The sequence below is a fragment of the Pelodiscus sinensis genome, chromosome 16 (assembly GCF_049634645.1).
Source record: "Pelodiscus sinensis isolate JC-2024 chromosome 16, ASM4963464v1, whole genome shotgun sequence".
Classification (NCBI taxonomy): domain Eukaryota; kingdom Metazoa; phylum Chordata; order Testudines; family Trionychidae; genus Pelodiscus; species Pelodiscus sinensis.
The window spans coordinates 22,585,214-22,600,876 of NC_134726.1; the positions used below are offsets into that span (position 1 = coordinate 22,585,214).

Sequence of the window (15,663 nt, forward strand, 5' to 3'; positions counted from 1 at the left end):
CTTGAATAATTTTCAGAAATTCACTGATTTCACACATGCCAGTTTCCATCTGTAATTCCAAAGCCTCAGCTACCTAGCTACATAATTTTATTCTAAATGATACAAAAGCTTTAGACTGTGTCAAATGTATACGGAATTGAAAACTATATTAGTAACCACTTGAATTGTGGAGGATAGATGATTATGATCGGTCTCTCTTCGCAGCTGTTGAAAACAGAGAGGGCAGGAGTGTGTGTCTTCACATGCACAAATTCCAGTCCTGAGTAAAAAATTGCCTGAATGAGAGTAAATTGTATCCAAATCAGTGCTGCAAACTGACCTCATGTAAAAAAGTTTTCTCTTGTTAGCATAGTTTACAACCCAGTCTATCCTGTTAATGGATGACAGATCAGCTACTTTAGGCCATGCTGTCATTCCCAAATCCCTCCTGAGACTCTCTTCCTGCTGATTCTTTTCTTGCTTTCATAATGCAGGCACAAACTGCATTGCCCAAACCCGGCAGGAGCCAGCATTTCCAGATCATGGCATTTGACTTTGTTCCAAATTGGAATGAAACATCCAATTTTGAAATTTCCTGTGAAACAAAAAATTTAGAAAAAAACATTTTGATCAATCAAAACCTTGTTTTAATGTTGAACTTTAAAATTCCTTTTACATTTTCATTTTTATATTTAAATGTTATGAAGTATCAAAAGTATAAAAAAGTTATTTTGAAACAAAACTAAAATACACTTTTATATGCTGAAAACATTCCATTCTGACTTAGTGAAATGCTTTATTTTGATTTTTTTTAATAAAAAGGTTTATGTGGAATGTTTCAGTTTCAAAGAATCAGTATTTTCTACTGGAAAAGTATTCCACCAGACAATTTTCAATGGGGTCCAGTTGTGTGTGTTCTTGTCCACTCTCATATAACTCTCCCTCCAAAAGATTAAGAGAATTGTTTCATACTTTCCTTAGATATTTTTCTAAATAGAATTTTAATAAACTGGGAGTGTGCGTGTGTTTAAACAAATAGGTTTAAAATAATCTGAGTGAATATGACAGTTGTCATAAAAAGGTGTTGAATAGTTATGTAATACAGGCAGTCCCCGGGTTACGTACAAGATAGGGACTGTAGGTTTGTTCTTAAGTTGAATCTGTATGTAAGTCGGAACTGATTCAGTGAGAGAGAGACTGACAGAAGGAAGCCACTTGCCCTAATTCTGGGAGGGAAGTGAAACCAGCCCCACCTGCCCTGGCATCCAGCCCAGACTCCAACTACTGGGAAGTATTTCTCTTTTGAAATTATGGAGCAATATAAAGGACCTGCTCACAGCTGAAAACATCAATATGCTGGTGTAAGGATGCCTGATATCCTGGGGGTAATAAATATCCCAGAAGAGTTTTCATCCTCCCATTTACTTGGAAAGGAAGACCCAGGACAATACTAACTGTAAGTAGTAAGCTTCAGGGGTAGCCGAGTTAGTCGGTTACAGAAAAAAACCAAGAAATGGTCGGGTAGCACTTTATAGATTAACAAAACATGTAGATGGTATCACTGTGCCTGTGAAAGCTCATGATACCATCTACATGTTTTGTTAGTCTATAAAGTGCTACCAGACCATTATTTGTTGTTTTTTTTTCTGTAAGTAGTAAGGTACTTTATAGCTTTTGTGATGAGGATTGTAGCAGGAAGCTAAAGATGAACCAACTGTATTTGGACCGACTTAGACAAAGATCTAAAACTTCTATGTAATCAATGCAAATATGCTTGAGTAAATCACTCAAAATAACTTCTACAAATTGAGATGAACTGAGTGATGTAGTAAATAATGGAAACAAATTTCTGAGTGAGATTTCCATACAACTCTGAATATGCAGTAAGCATTTTCTAACACTGTCTGCCAGTGATGAGTACACAGGTGCCAAAAATGGTTTTAGAAAGATTTTATGTAATGTCCTGCTTGTGAAAGAAAGTTGAAGGCTTTTTCCAGTTTCATGCGGAACTGTTGCCTCTTTTGATCCAAGTAGCTAATCAAAGTTTGGAGCTATGTGGATGTTCTAGCTGGGAGTAGAACTTGGTGGTAGTCAGGTATTTCTTTGGACCAACTCTATGTATTTACAAGGAATGTACAAAATCATGTGTCTCTGAATGCAGTAGGAACCACAAATAAAAGGAAGAATTTCTTAGCTTACCAAATGTCTTTGGCTAGCATCAAGTCATTAAGCATCAAGTATCTAAAAGGGTGTTATAAGGAGGAGGGAGAAAAATTGTTCTCCTTGGCTTCTGAGGTTAGGACAAGAAGCAATGGGCTTAAATTGCAGCAAGGGAGGTTTAAGTTCAGGGGAAACTTCCTGCCTGTTACGGTGGTTAAACACTGGAGTAAAATTGCCTACAGGGGTTGTGGAATCTCCATCACTGGAGATATTAAAGAGCAGGTTAGACAGACACCTGTCAGGGATGATCTAGACCCATCGATCACGATCAACTGGTCGATCAGGGGGAGGGCACGACCAGTCAATTGCTAGGCGTTTGGGCCCCCCCTCCAGTTCCCCCAATGCCCAAGGAGCAGCCCCTACTGACGCTACCTCCAGCGACAATGGAGGTAGCGCCGGTTTCCTGCAAAATGAGGGGAGAAGTCCAACAGCTGCATGCCAGGTCCAGCACCACAAGAAGCATGCGGGCTGCTGTAGCCCTCCCCCAAACAGCTGGCATGCTTCCTGAAATACTGGGTCTGTTGCGCGCCAGCATCTTCCCCCTGATGCCTTCCTGTGTGGGCGGCGGGGAGTAGGGGTCCCGAGACTGAGCCAGCTCCAACTGATCAGGGGAGGGGAAGAGCAGTCCACGTTTCTTCCTGAGACCCGGACCTGGCGTACAGCTGCAGGATCCCCAGGTACCAGCCCGAGATGTCCCTGTCCCCTCCCCCTGGCCAGACTACCCGCATGAGTACCCCACCCCAGCCGTCACCAGCACTCTGCCTCCTGCCCAAACCCCCACCAGCACCTGACCCTTGGCCAGACCCCCATCAGCACTCTGCTCCTGCACCCTGAGCAAACCCCCACCATCACCTTGCCCTTGCCCCATGGCCAGGCTCCCATCAGCACCCTGACCCCTGGGCAGACCCCCACCAGCACCTTGCTCCTGTCCCTTCCCTCCTGGCCAGACACCCACCCTCAGCTTGCTCCTATACAGCTTGTGTTTCATAATAAAAATCAATAAGAGATTTAAATGGGTATTATTCATTCTGCAAACGAGAGAAAAAATGTTTTTAGTTATAAGATTACTGTTGGAAGCTATTACTACACTTAAAATGCTGTAACACAGTGAGAATCCCTAACATGCTTTGGACCTTAAATTTGGCCTAATTTTCAATAGTGCATAGCACTTTGAATTGCCATTGAATTTGAACTTGCGTTCAAAATCAGATCAGGTTTCTTTATATGCTTAGGTGTGTGTTTTTGCAAAGCTTGACCATAGGTAAAATGTAACTGATGAAAATACTTAGCTTCCTGAGCAACAGAAAAGTGTAGTAAATAAAGCCTACAAGCAACATTTTTAACATAAAGAAAAACAAAAAAAAATAGACTGTCCATAAGAACTAGTGATTATATTCTGAACTTAATTCTAGCACACCCAGGGAAACTCTGCTGCAGGCTGACTCATTCAATGAAGTTAAAAAGGCCTTGTCCACAGGCCTGCATGGCCAGACACCTAAAGCCAGCTCAGGCTGACTTGGGTGATGAATTAATCACGTCCCAGTCTCATAAAAAACAAAGTCATTGTATAGATGCACCCTCCCCAACCTTTGCCCCAAATCTGTGATAGCTAAACCACACACCTGGCAGATGCTACAGCTGTAGCATCACCTGAAAGACAAACCTCGCCTTGTTTATCTGTACATCATCCTCACAGGATGGTGACTATAAATCTGATTATGCAGTCACCCTCTCACCTTAGACACCCCAGCAGCACAAGTTTCACAAATGTCTCCAGAAACTCTCACTCAAATTAATATATGAAAATTTCAGAGCTCTCTTTGTCCACTGTTGGCTCTATTTGGACTTAAATTGAAAAGAACAGATGTTCTTGGGTACAGAATTCCTTGGTTAAATATCCTGCTCTCTCTCAGACTGCATTCTTGGGCAGGTTTTGTAAAGGAATTAAAGTCATCTTGGTCTCAGTTTAACTTTTTGGAAAATGGGGATAGTGCCACTGACCTCAAAAAGAATGCTTTGATCCTTAATATCTGAAAAAGCGCTTTAAAATCCCCAGAAAAAAATTTCATACAATCATATAATCATGCCCTAATGAGAAAGTATATAGTCTGAATTTAAGAACATTTTCTTTTTCTCGTGTGTCATGTGCCAGTTTTTGGCTGCACTTCACTGATTCTATGGGCTGTGCTACAGCAGGGTCAGGGCGCAATGGGAGAGAGCTAGAGGAGAGATACATAAGCCCTAGGAAAGAGAGAAAACTGAGTCTCCTTGCTCTGCTGGGATAGGATCTGTCTCCCCCAGTATCAAGGATCAAGGGTAACCCTACCCAGAGGGGAAGAGGGTAAAAAACCTGCAGTAGTTGAGAGAGTCTGAGGCCCAGATCTCTTTCCTGCTTCCCTTCTCTACTATCTTCCTGCATCATTAGTGGGGTCCGTGGTGCCCCAAGAGCAGGGGGTAAGGGGTGTTGTCCTAGTCTCCCCCCTCCCCCAATCAAGACAAGCATGGGACCCCCCCACACCAGCATAGGCTGTTTTGTCACGGTGCACAAAGGCCCCAATCCTGCAGCCACCTAAGCATGTATAATCATTGAATCAACAGGACAACTTGTGTGCTTAAATTTAAGCACCTATGTAAACATTTTCAGTATTTGGATCTGGGACTGGAAAAGTCAAAATGAAAATGTTAAGGCATTTGCAGTAATAAGTGTTGATCTATAAAGATCTGAGGGACGTTTTTAAACCAGCTACTGCCAGCTCATTCATTCTTCACTGTGTATCAACTACATGCAAAACAGTGCTGCAAATCTAAATTCCCAGCTTTTCTGTGTCTGTTAGATTAGATTAAACCAAAAAAAGTCTCATTCAGTTGGGAAGAAGTTATATTCTATGAATGATTCATTTTAAAATACTTTTTCTTACTTTTTTAAAACAGGCTTTCCTGTATGTATTTCAGAGGAATTTAAAATTCCCTTTATTTTATTTTTCATAAATCTACCTCATTCAGATACACCCACGTGAGAGACAGCTTTCTCTGCACGTACGGAATGAACTCTAATATAAAAATCAGATGCTATATTCATGCTCCCTGTGGCTCTCAACAGTGCTTCCACATAAGCTAAAACCTTGATTCAGTGAGAGAGAGACTGACAGAAGGAAGCCACTTGCCCTAATTCTGGGAGGGAAGTGAAACCAGCCCCACCTGCCCTGGCATCCAGCCCAGACTCCAACTACTGGGAAGTATTTCTCTTTTGAAATTATGGAGCAATATAAAGGACCTGCTCACAGCTGAAAACATCAATATGCTGGTGTAAGGATGCCTGATATCCTGGGGGTAATAAATATCCCAGAAGAGTTTTCATCCTCCCATTTACTTGGAAAGGAAGACCCAGGACAATACTAACTGTAAGTAGTAAGCTTCAGGGGTAGCCGAGTTAGTCGGTTACAGAAAAAAACCAAGAAATGGTCGGGTAGCACTTTATAGATTAACAAAACATGTAGCTGGTATCACTGTGCCTATGAAAGCTCATGATACCATCTCCATGTTTTGTTAGTCTATAAAGTGCTACCAGACCATTTGTTGTTGTTTTTTTTCTGTAAGTAGTAAGGTACTTTATAGCTTTTGTGATGAGGATTGTAGCAGGAAGCTAAAGATGAACCAACTGTATTTGGACCGACTTAGACAAAGATCTAAAACTTCTATGTAATCAATGCAAATATGCTTGAGTAAATCACTCAAAATAACTTCTACAAATTGAGATGAACTGAGTGATGTAGTAAATAATGGAAACAAATTTCTGAGTGAGATTTCCATACAACTCTGAATATGCAGTAAGCATTTTCTAACACTGTCTGCCAGTGATGAGTACACAGGTGCCAAAAATGGTTTTAGAAAGATTTTATGTAATGTCCTGCTTGTGAAAGAAAGTTGAAGGCTTTTTCCAGTTTCATGCGGAACTGTTGCCCCTTTTGATCCAAGTAGCTAATCAAAGTTTGGAGCTATGTGGATGTTCTAGCTGGGAGTAGAACTTGGTGGTAGTCAGGTATTTCTTTGGACCAACTCTATGTATTTACAAGGAATGTACAAAATCATGTGTCTCTGAATGCAGTAGGAACCACAAATAAAAGGAAGAATTTCTTAGCTTACCAAATGTCTTTGGCTAGCATCAAGTCATTAAGCATCAAGTATCTAAAAGGGTGTTATAAGGAGGAGGGAGAAAAATTGTTCTCCTTGGCTTCTGAGGTTAGGACAAGAAACAATGGGCTTAAATTGCAGCAAGGGAGGTTTAAGTTCAGGGGAAACTTCCTGCCTGTCACGGTGGTTAAACACTGGAGTAAAATTGCCTACAGGGGTTGTGGAATCTCCATCACTGGAGATATTAAAGAGCAGGTTAGACAGACACCAGTCAGGGATGATCTAGACCCATCGATCACGATCAACTGGTCGATCAGGGGGAGGGCACGACCAGTCAATTGCTAGGCGTTTGGGCCCCCTCTCCAGTTCCCCCAATGCCCAAGGAGCAGCCCCTACTGACGCTACCTCCAGCGACAATGGAGGTAGCGCCGGTTTCCTGCAAAATGAGGGGAGAAGTCCAACAGCTGCATGCCAGGTCCAGCACCACAAGAAGCATGCGGGCTGCTGTGCCCCTCCCCCAAACAGCTGGCGTGCTTCCTGAAATACTGGGTCTGTTGCGCGCCAGCATCTTCCCCCTGATGCCTTCCTGTGTGGGCGGCGGGGAGTAGGGGTCCCGAGACTGAGCCAGCTCCAACTGATCAGGGGAGGGGAAGAGCAGTCCACGTTTCTTCCTGAGACCCGGACCTGGCGTACAGCTGCAGGATCCCCAGGTACCAGCCTGAGATGTCCCTGTCCCCTCCCCCTGGCCAGACTACCCGCATGAGTACCCCACCCCAGCCGTCACCAGCACTCTGCCTCCTGCCCAAACCCCCACCAGCACCTGACCCTTGGCCAGACCCCCATCAGCACTCTGCTCCTGCACCCTGAGCAAACCCCCACCATCACCTTGCCCTTGCCCCATGGCCAGGCTCCCATCAGCACCCTGACCCCTGGGCAGACCCCCACCAGCACCTTGCTCCTGTCCCTTCCCTCCTGGCCAGACACCCACCCTCAGCTTGCTCCTATACCCTATTTTCCACCCAGATTCTGCACCCCCATTCCTATCCCACTCACTGGCAACCCTGTCCTGCACACTGGATCCCTCATTTTTGGCCCCACCTCAGATTGTATAGGGGCCCACAAATTCCACTAACCCTGGAACCCAGAAAAGTTCATCTAGCCTGGGGCTGGAGTGCCAGGGGAGGGAGATGTCTCATTTGGGGCCAAATTGGTGAGGCTTGGGGGATTTTCGAGGGTTTGGGTTTTTTTGCATCTCACTTGTGTGGCTCCGACTGACTTTTCTGTGGGTCAGTGACCCCTGACTCAAAACAGGTTCCCCGCCCCTCTCATAAATAAAGACAATGCTGAAACCTTTTGTGTTTGACATAATATTTTATTTAAAAATGAAGCCTGGCCAATAAGCCCCCCAATTGGGGCCAAGCCCCCATCTGGCCGCAGCATCATAATAGTCCTGCACACATACCCCGGACCCTAAACCTGAGCCTATCATTCCCTGGAACCCCCTGTCCTGAGCCTCTCACATTCCCAAACTCCTGCACCCCCACATCCTCAGTCTTCAGCCACAACACTTCTGCACCCTCCACACACCACAAATCTGTATCCTGAGCCCATCATACTCCCAACCTCCCTGCCCTGAGCCCTTCACACACCCCAATCCAAACTCCTGCACCCTCACATCCACAAGCCTGTGGCTTGCTCAGTACCCCAACCCTCTACCTGACCCCAACACTCCCCAATCTGGAACCCCCTCCCCAAGCCAGCATCCCCTTCTCCACCTCCTCCTGCACCCAAATTTCCTCCCAGAGTTTGCACCACTCACCTCTTCCCACATCCAAATGCCTCATTCCCACCCCAGAGCCCACACCTCCGGTTTCAACTCAGTGAGAGTAAGTAAGAGCTGGGGATAGCAAGTGATGGAGAAGTGGAGAACAGAGAGGACAGGGCTTCAAAGAAGGGGTGGGGTCTTGGGGAAGGGGTGGGGTAGATCTTGGCTTGTCCTGACATTTAAAAAGTCATCTTGGGTGTAGAAAGGTTGGAGACCACTGATCTAGACAGTGCTTGGACCTGCCGTGAGTGCAAGGGTCTGGACTTAATGACCTCTTGAGGTCCCTTCCAGTTCTAGGATTCTATGAAGTCCAAAAGGGCTCTGTAACTTTTTCCAGGGTCGTACTGTGTTTACAGTTGTGGTGAGAAACCTGCAGGCCACTTGCAGTGCATCAGGATAATCTGATTGTGGGCTGCCAGACATTTTGCTGACATTGACCATCCAGAGGCATTACCTCCTCTAATATAACAAGGTTTCTGAGAGCACCGCTGAGAGTGTCAAATCAGGGCAAATTGCTTAAAGACAGGGCTACTTACAGCCTAAAACTACGGGTCCTCCACTATGAGGCACCAAACCAGCTTGCCACACTGGCCAGCAAGAAATCACACAAGCAGCCCCCTAAGACACTCCAGCTTCTGTGCCACAACCAGTACCACTCCTTACAGAGAAGAGAGGTTATGAAAGCCAATCTCACCAAATCAGAACAGGTTCTTCCAATCCCAAAGGACCAGCCACATTCCCAGGTCGATTTTATATTTCTGATCTTACCCAAAAGAGCATGCTGTGCCACTCCTTTAGAATCTAAAATCTAAAGGTGTATTAGTAAACGAAAGAAAGAAAGAAAGAAAAGGTTGAGTGAAAAATTGTAAAAGGAATCTAATTACACCAATGCATAGTCCTTTGTGCAGGCTTGTAGCAGAGATGGATTAATCTGTTGTTTTATAAGTCTCTGAAATCCATCCTAACACAGGATGTGTCATCAATCCTTTCGAGCTCAATTCATAGCAAAAATGCTTCAGACATGACAAGCTGGAATGAAGACAAGGATAGAGGAAACCCTAGGGCCCTCTTTATACCCTTGTTCATGTGGAGGGAATTCCATTGTTCTTCTTTTGAGAAAGTATCTCCCAAAAAGGAGTTTGTCACATGAGCAAGTCACCCATCTATGCATGGCTCAGTCCTTTTCAGCAAGCAGCCATGGCTTACATGCTGGTCTGAATGTTCATCGCAAAGTTCCTCAGATGTGGATTGGTATCACTTGAGGTGCATTGTCCGTGAAGAACTGCTATTCATTTAACTAGCAACTCTTTCACAAGGTGGGCAAAGCCTGTTGATAATTTCCCAGAAGCAAACCTGTGAAATACAAGTTTATAGCCAATTCTCATAGTTTCAAATACAAAAATCATACATGCATATGAGCGGTATACATAGAATCAGTGAATCATAAGCCTTCTATAGCCATCTCATTTTGCACAACATTTGGTGCAAACATAATAGTAGTTACAACAATGTTTTGCACGTTCATATCAGAATCCAATAACATCACACACACCCGCAGCTCCCAGTGGCTGCAGTTTGTGATTCCTGGCCAATGGGAGCTGCAGGAGGCAGCTGCTTCCCGCAGCTCCCATTGGCCAGAAATTGTGAACTGCAACCATTTGGGAGTTGTGGAGGGTGGGGGGGAGAAATGCCTGTGGATGGCCAACTTCATCAAATTGTCTCATAGCCCACAATCAGATTACCCTGATAGGCCACGGGTTGCCCACCACTGGCTTACAGGCTTGGCTGTCTTGCCTTACCCTGTTCTGTGTTTCTGGGGGTTCTCCTACTCAGCACTTCAGTCTGCTCACTATACCCAGTCCAATATCCACCCACTTGGTGCTACTTCTGAGCTCATTCTATTAGGATTTGTTTATTATGTGGCCCACTTAACTTCTCTTACAACTGATTTAAATGGAAGACTCATTCACCCATCAGTTTAAAGAGGTTTTAGCTCAACTCATAATGTCACCACCTCAAATCTCAGCTTTGTCCATCATCCCAATGAGGCCTAAAATGGTGAAACTTGATAACCCATCTCAAATAGAAATATAATAAAAAAATTCAGATTATATAAACTGAACTATTTACATATATACAGCATCTCTCTCTCTCTCTCTCTCTCTCTCTCTCAGAGTAGTTTCACATAATCAACATAAAAAAATTATTCTTTGGAACTTTTCTCTGCTTGACTTTTCTTGCAGGGTTCTCCTGAGGCATGTCTATTGTTCCTGTGCAACTTGTTGGCTGTGACAGTTCCTGCCCAGTTTGTTCAAGTGAGGGACTCATTACTGCCATAACTTCCTCAGACTCAATATCCACAGTTACATGCTCAGATTCAGAGGGAGCCAGGCTGAAATCTATCCCTGCAAATATCACCTTACTTGGTCCCTTTTGGTTTTGCCTTGAGACTCACTTGTATCCTGTACACCACTTTGTTTTCACTATTATGTAAGGTTCCTTCCAAGGGCTTCTACTCTCCTTACACCTAGTATTGTGTTTCTGTTTCCCCCCTATTTTGCATTGCTACCCAGTGGTGGTGGGAGGAGAATTAAATTTACTTTCTGGGAAAACTTAGGGCTGATATACAGAGGAGAATTAAATTAACCTAGTTGCGTCACTTAGGGGTGTGAAAGACCTACATACCTGAACAATACAGTTAAGCCATCCTAAGTCCCTGTGTACAGCACTAGGTTGACAGAATTCTTCCACTGGCCTAGCTACTGCTTCTTGGCTTAACCGGGATTTGCTTCAGGGAGCCACACAGAGACTATGCCCAGGCCCAGTCTTGGAGGCTGAGGGACTCTCCCTGTGAAACTGTAGGTCCTTGGACTCTGACATATTAAAGAGGCATCTCCCGAGAGACTAATTACAAGGTGGGGCATATATTAGGTCCTGTCTACCTGTGACAGGTCCTTCCCAAGGTTTATTTTGTTTAGGACTCCTACCTTCTTTCTCACATTACGGAAACAGACCAAGTCACCTCTTTTAAAATATCCCCCCTTTGACTGTACATCATAGAATCTATTCATTTTATCAGAGTCTATCCTCAAATTTTCCCGAGCAAATGTGTGAATTCTTCAATTTTGGATTGTCAGGTTTCTACATAGTCCAAATCCCTTTGTTCTTTTTCAGGAATTCCAAACGAGATCTGCTGCAGTCCCTAGCTCACTTTGTACTCCTTAATTGCTGTTATAAGCCATCAAAAGGATTGAGATATGCTGGTCTATTAGAACAGACATACTGGGCCAGACCAAAGGTCCGTCTAGCCCAGTATCCAGTCTTCCAACAGCGGCCAATGCCAGGAGCCCAGAGAAAATGAACAGAACAGAGTATGGTGTTGCATCCCTGTCTATCCTGGCTAATATCCGTTGATGGACCTATCCTTCACAAACATATATAATTCTTTTTTCAACCATGTTACAGTTTTGGCCTTCACAACATCCCTTAGAAACAGGTTCCACAGGTTGTGTGTGTATTGTGTGAAGAAATAATTCCTTTTCTCTTTTGTAAACCTGTTGCCTACTAATTTAATTTGATGACCCATAGTTCTTGTGTCATGTGAAGGAGTAAATAACTTCCCCAACGTCTCAGTTTCTTCTGGATATTCTCTTCCCCTATGCCTGGTTACTATGCCTTCACCCAGATTGGGCTAGTTGCTAGGCCAAATCTATTAAGCTTTTGGTTTAGGGGTAGCCTCTTAACTGTCTCTTACAACTGACAAATGGCAGAGACAAGTAGGGTGAGGCAATATCTTTTTTTATTGGATCATCTTCTGTTGGTGAGAGAGACAAGTAGAGCCCTGCATGGATACAAACGTCTATCTGCAGATGCAGATATCCATGGATTGAAATCCGTATCCACTGATCCACCAGGCTTTGCTCTCAGAAGGTGCGATGGTCAAAGGGGAGGAGCGTAGTGCTACTGCTCCTGGGAGCCAGCACCCCATGCCAGCAGCTCCTCTTGGCTTTTGCTGCTGTACCACCCCACCTCCTGTCTGGGGTGGTACAGCTACATGGGAAGGAGGTTTTTTCCACACCTCTGTGCAATGTAGTTATGCCAACGAGAGGCCTGTAGTATAGACCTGGCCTACCAGAGCTCACCTGGCATGATATTACAGCCTAGCTTTCAGTCTGTCTTTGTGGAAGACAAAAGGGAGAGCTTTACCCTGTGTGGCAAAGCTCCAGCTATTCTGTATGGGTCTTGTGCTCCTGGCAGATAGTGTTAGCCTCAGAGGCTTGCCACTCAGAATCTGGGAGCTTTTTCCTGGGCCACTTCTCCAAACAATTCCCTCTGTTCTGTTCTGTTCTGTTCTCACACAGCACCCCCTCTTTCCTGTCCTTTGCTCTTTTTCTCCCCCTTCCTTGCCTAGGGGAGACCTTTTAAAGCGACACCACAAGCCTTAATTGGCTGCAGGCGTTTAATTAGCCTGTGGCTTCTAGCAAGTTTCAATTGACCCCAGGTGCCTGCCTGATTATGCTAGAGTATGGCTTTTTTTTTTTAACTCAGGGAAGAGAAAGCTGCCTACCCAAGCTCCAGCATGTATGGCAGACAGCTGGTCTGGATCTATCACACCTGCTTATAACGTAACTTATTTTCACAATGTATAAATTGTGATAGTTCCTCTTTTGGAGGCTAGAGGACTATTTTCTTTTTATTTATTTTACTTCAGGAGAGTGGGTTGCTTTCAGTTTTTTCTCTATAATCATTGAATAATAGAACTGGAAGAGACCACAAGATAACATCAAGTTGAGTCCCCTGCACCTAAGACCAAGAACCATTTAAACCATTCCTGACAGATATCTAACCCGCTCTTAAAAATCTCCAGTAATGGAGATTCCAAAATTTCACTGGGCAATTCATTCCAGTGCTTAACTACCTGGACAGTTACAAAATTTGTCCTAATGTCTTAATGTACCTAAACCTTCCTTGCTGCAATTTAATCCCATCAATTCTTGTCCTATCATAAGCATTTGGGAGAATCATTTTTCTCCCTCTTCCTTGTAACATTCTTTTTAAGTACTTGAAAGTTGCTATAATGTCCCCGTTCAGTCTTCTCTTTCCCCAACTGAACAAATGCAATTTTTTCAGTCTTTCCTCATAGCTCATTTTTCTAGACATTTTAATCCTTTATATTAGCACATTTTCTCTTTTTGTGATATTCTGGGTGTGAAATCATCATCCAGAACTTAGTTTTGCACTCTGAACCCTCAGGATTATGAGGGTGAAACTACATTGTAACTTGAGTGAAATTACATTGCTCATGGATGTTGACAATCCCCACCTCTGAATGACAAAATACCAGCCTAACTCCTAGTGTAGATAGCATCATGTCAATGGGAGAGCTTTTCCTGATGACACAACTACTGTTCTCAGGAAGGTGAATTACTTACACCCTTAGAAGAAGCAAAATGCAGGACAATGTAGCACTTTAAAGACTAACAAGATGGTTTATTAGATGATGAGCTTTCGTGGGCCAAACCCACTTCCTCAGATCAAATAGTGGAAGAAAGTAGTCACAACCATATATACCAAAGGATACAATTAAAAAAAATGAACAAATATGAAAAGGACAAATCACATTGCAGAACAGAAGGGGGATGCGGGCAAACATCCCACTCTCCCTACCTTTAATATCAGCAATTCACAGACACTTACCTTCCTCCTCCCCCTTCCCACCCCCCCGCATCCCCCTTCTGTTCTGCAATGTGATTTGTCCTTTTCATATTTGTTCATTTTTTTTAATTGTATCCTTTGGTATATATGGTTGTGACTACTTTCTTCCACTATTTGATCTGAGGAAGTGGGTCTGGCCCACGAAAGCTCATCATCTAATAAACCATCTTGTTAGTCTTTAAAGTGCTACATTGTCCTGCATTTTGCTTCAACTACCCCAGACTAACACGGCTACATTTCTATCACTACCCTTAGAAGAAGCTCTCCCATTAGCATAGGAGGCATCTTCACTAAAGTGCTACAGCATTGCAGCTGCATTGGTGTAGCTGTGCCATTCTAGTCCTTTAAGCAGACAAGCCTTCAGTCTGAAGTGTGAATCCAAGCAACTCCGATAATAAAGTGTGAGTACTTAGCCCCTACAGCTAGCTAGAATGGCACATTTCCAAGCCCTATAACATCTCATATGTCTTAATTGATGGGAGAATAGACTCTTTGTTTTAGTATAAAGGCACATTTCAATATATCGGCATGACTTTATTCTTAACTTTCACACTGTGTGTTTGTATGGTGGGATAGTGATAGATATGCAGTGATCTAGCTGAAACAAAAGACAGGACTATGCAGCACTTTAAAGACTAACAGGATGGTTTATTAGGTGATGAGCTTTCGTGGGCCAGACCCACTTCCTCAGATCAATATGTGGAAGAAAATTGGCATGACCATATATACCAAAGTAATACAATAAAAAAAAAGTTAACACATATAAAATTGAGTATCAGAGGGGTAGCCGTGTTAGTCTGAATCTGCAAAAGTGGCGAGGAGTCCTGTGGCACCTTATAGACTAACTGAAGTGTAGGAGCATAAGATTTCGTGGGCAAAGACCCACGCATCTGACGAAGTGGGTCTTCAGTTAGTCTATAAGGTGTCATATAAAATTGATTAATCAGATTTAAGAACAGAGGAGGGGTAAGAGGCGAAGGTTAGTGTCTGCGAGGTAATGATATTAGGGGTGATAACTGGGGAAGCTATCTTTGTAATGGGTGAGATAATTAGCATCTTTATTAAGACCCATATGTAAAGTGTCAAATTTAAGCATGAATGACAGTTCTGAGGCTTCTCTTTGAAGTCTGGAGTTAAAATCTCTTTGAAACAATATGCATGTTTTAAGGTCATTGAAAGAATGGTCAATCTGGTTAAAATGGCAAGCAACAGTTTTCTCTCTGTGAGAGAGCCTGGTGTCTGTTTTATGTGCATTGATTCTTTGGCGAAGTGTCTGAGAAGTTTGTCCAATATACATAGCAGATGGACACTTTAGGCACATGATAGCATAAATTATATTTCTGGATGAACAGGAATATGTGTTCTTGATCTTGTAACTGGCATAGTTAGGTCCAATAATGGTGTCAGCAGAGTAAATATATGGACAAAGCTGGCACCGGGGTTTGTTGCAAGGGAAAGTTCTAGGGTTGGTATTAGTGTGGTATATCCTGTGGTTGTTGGTAAGAATCATCCTGAAGTTAGGTGGTTGTCTATAGGAGACTATGGGTCTTTTTCCCAGAGCCTTTCTGAGGGTCGTATCCTGTTCCAGTATAGGTTGTAGATTATTGATAATGCATCGGACGGGTTTAAGTTGGGGGCTATAGGTGATGACAAGAGGTGTTCTATTGTTGGTTTTCTTGGGTCTGTCTTGTAGATGGTTTCTGGGTATTCGTCTTGCTCTTTCAATTTGTTTTTTTATTTCTCCAGGTGGGTAATTGAGGTTTATAAATGCTTGGTAGAGATCCTGAAGTTTC

The 15,663-nt window shown here is 43.4% G+C and overlaps 1 protein-coding gene across 1 annotated transcript in view; it reads left to right on the plus strand.

Moving 5' to 3' along the window:
• Window positions 1-1,277: 1,277 nt before the first annotated feature.
• Window positions 1,278-15,663, plus strand: part of LOC102454424 (putative short-chain dehydrogenase/reductase family 42E member 2) — a 49,733-nt gene continuing 35,347 nt past the window's right edge. Inside the window, exons 1-2 of the mRNA XM_075899463.1 lie at window positions 1,278-1,435; window positions 5,203-5,600. The gene's annotated coding sequence lies outside the window, so the exon portion shown is untranslated. The remainder of the gene's footprint in view (window positions 1,436-5,202; window positions 5,601-15,663) is intronic.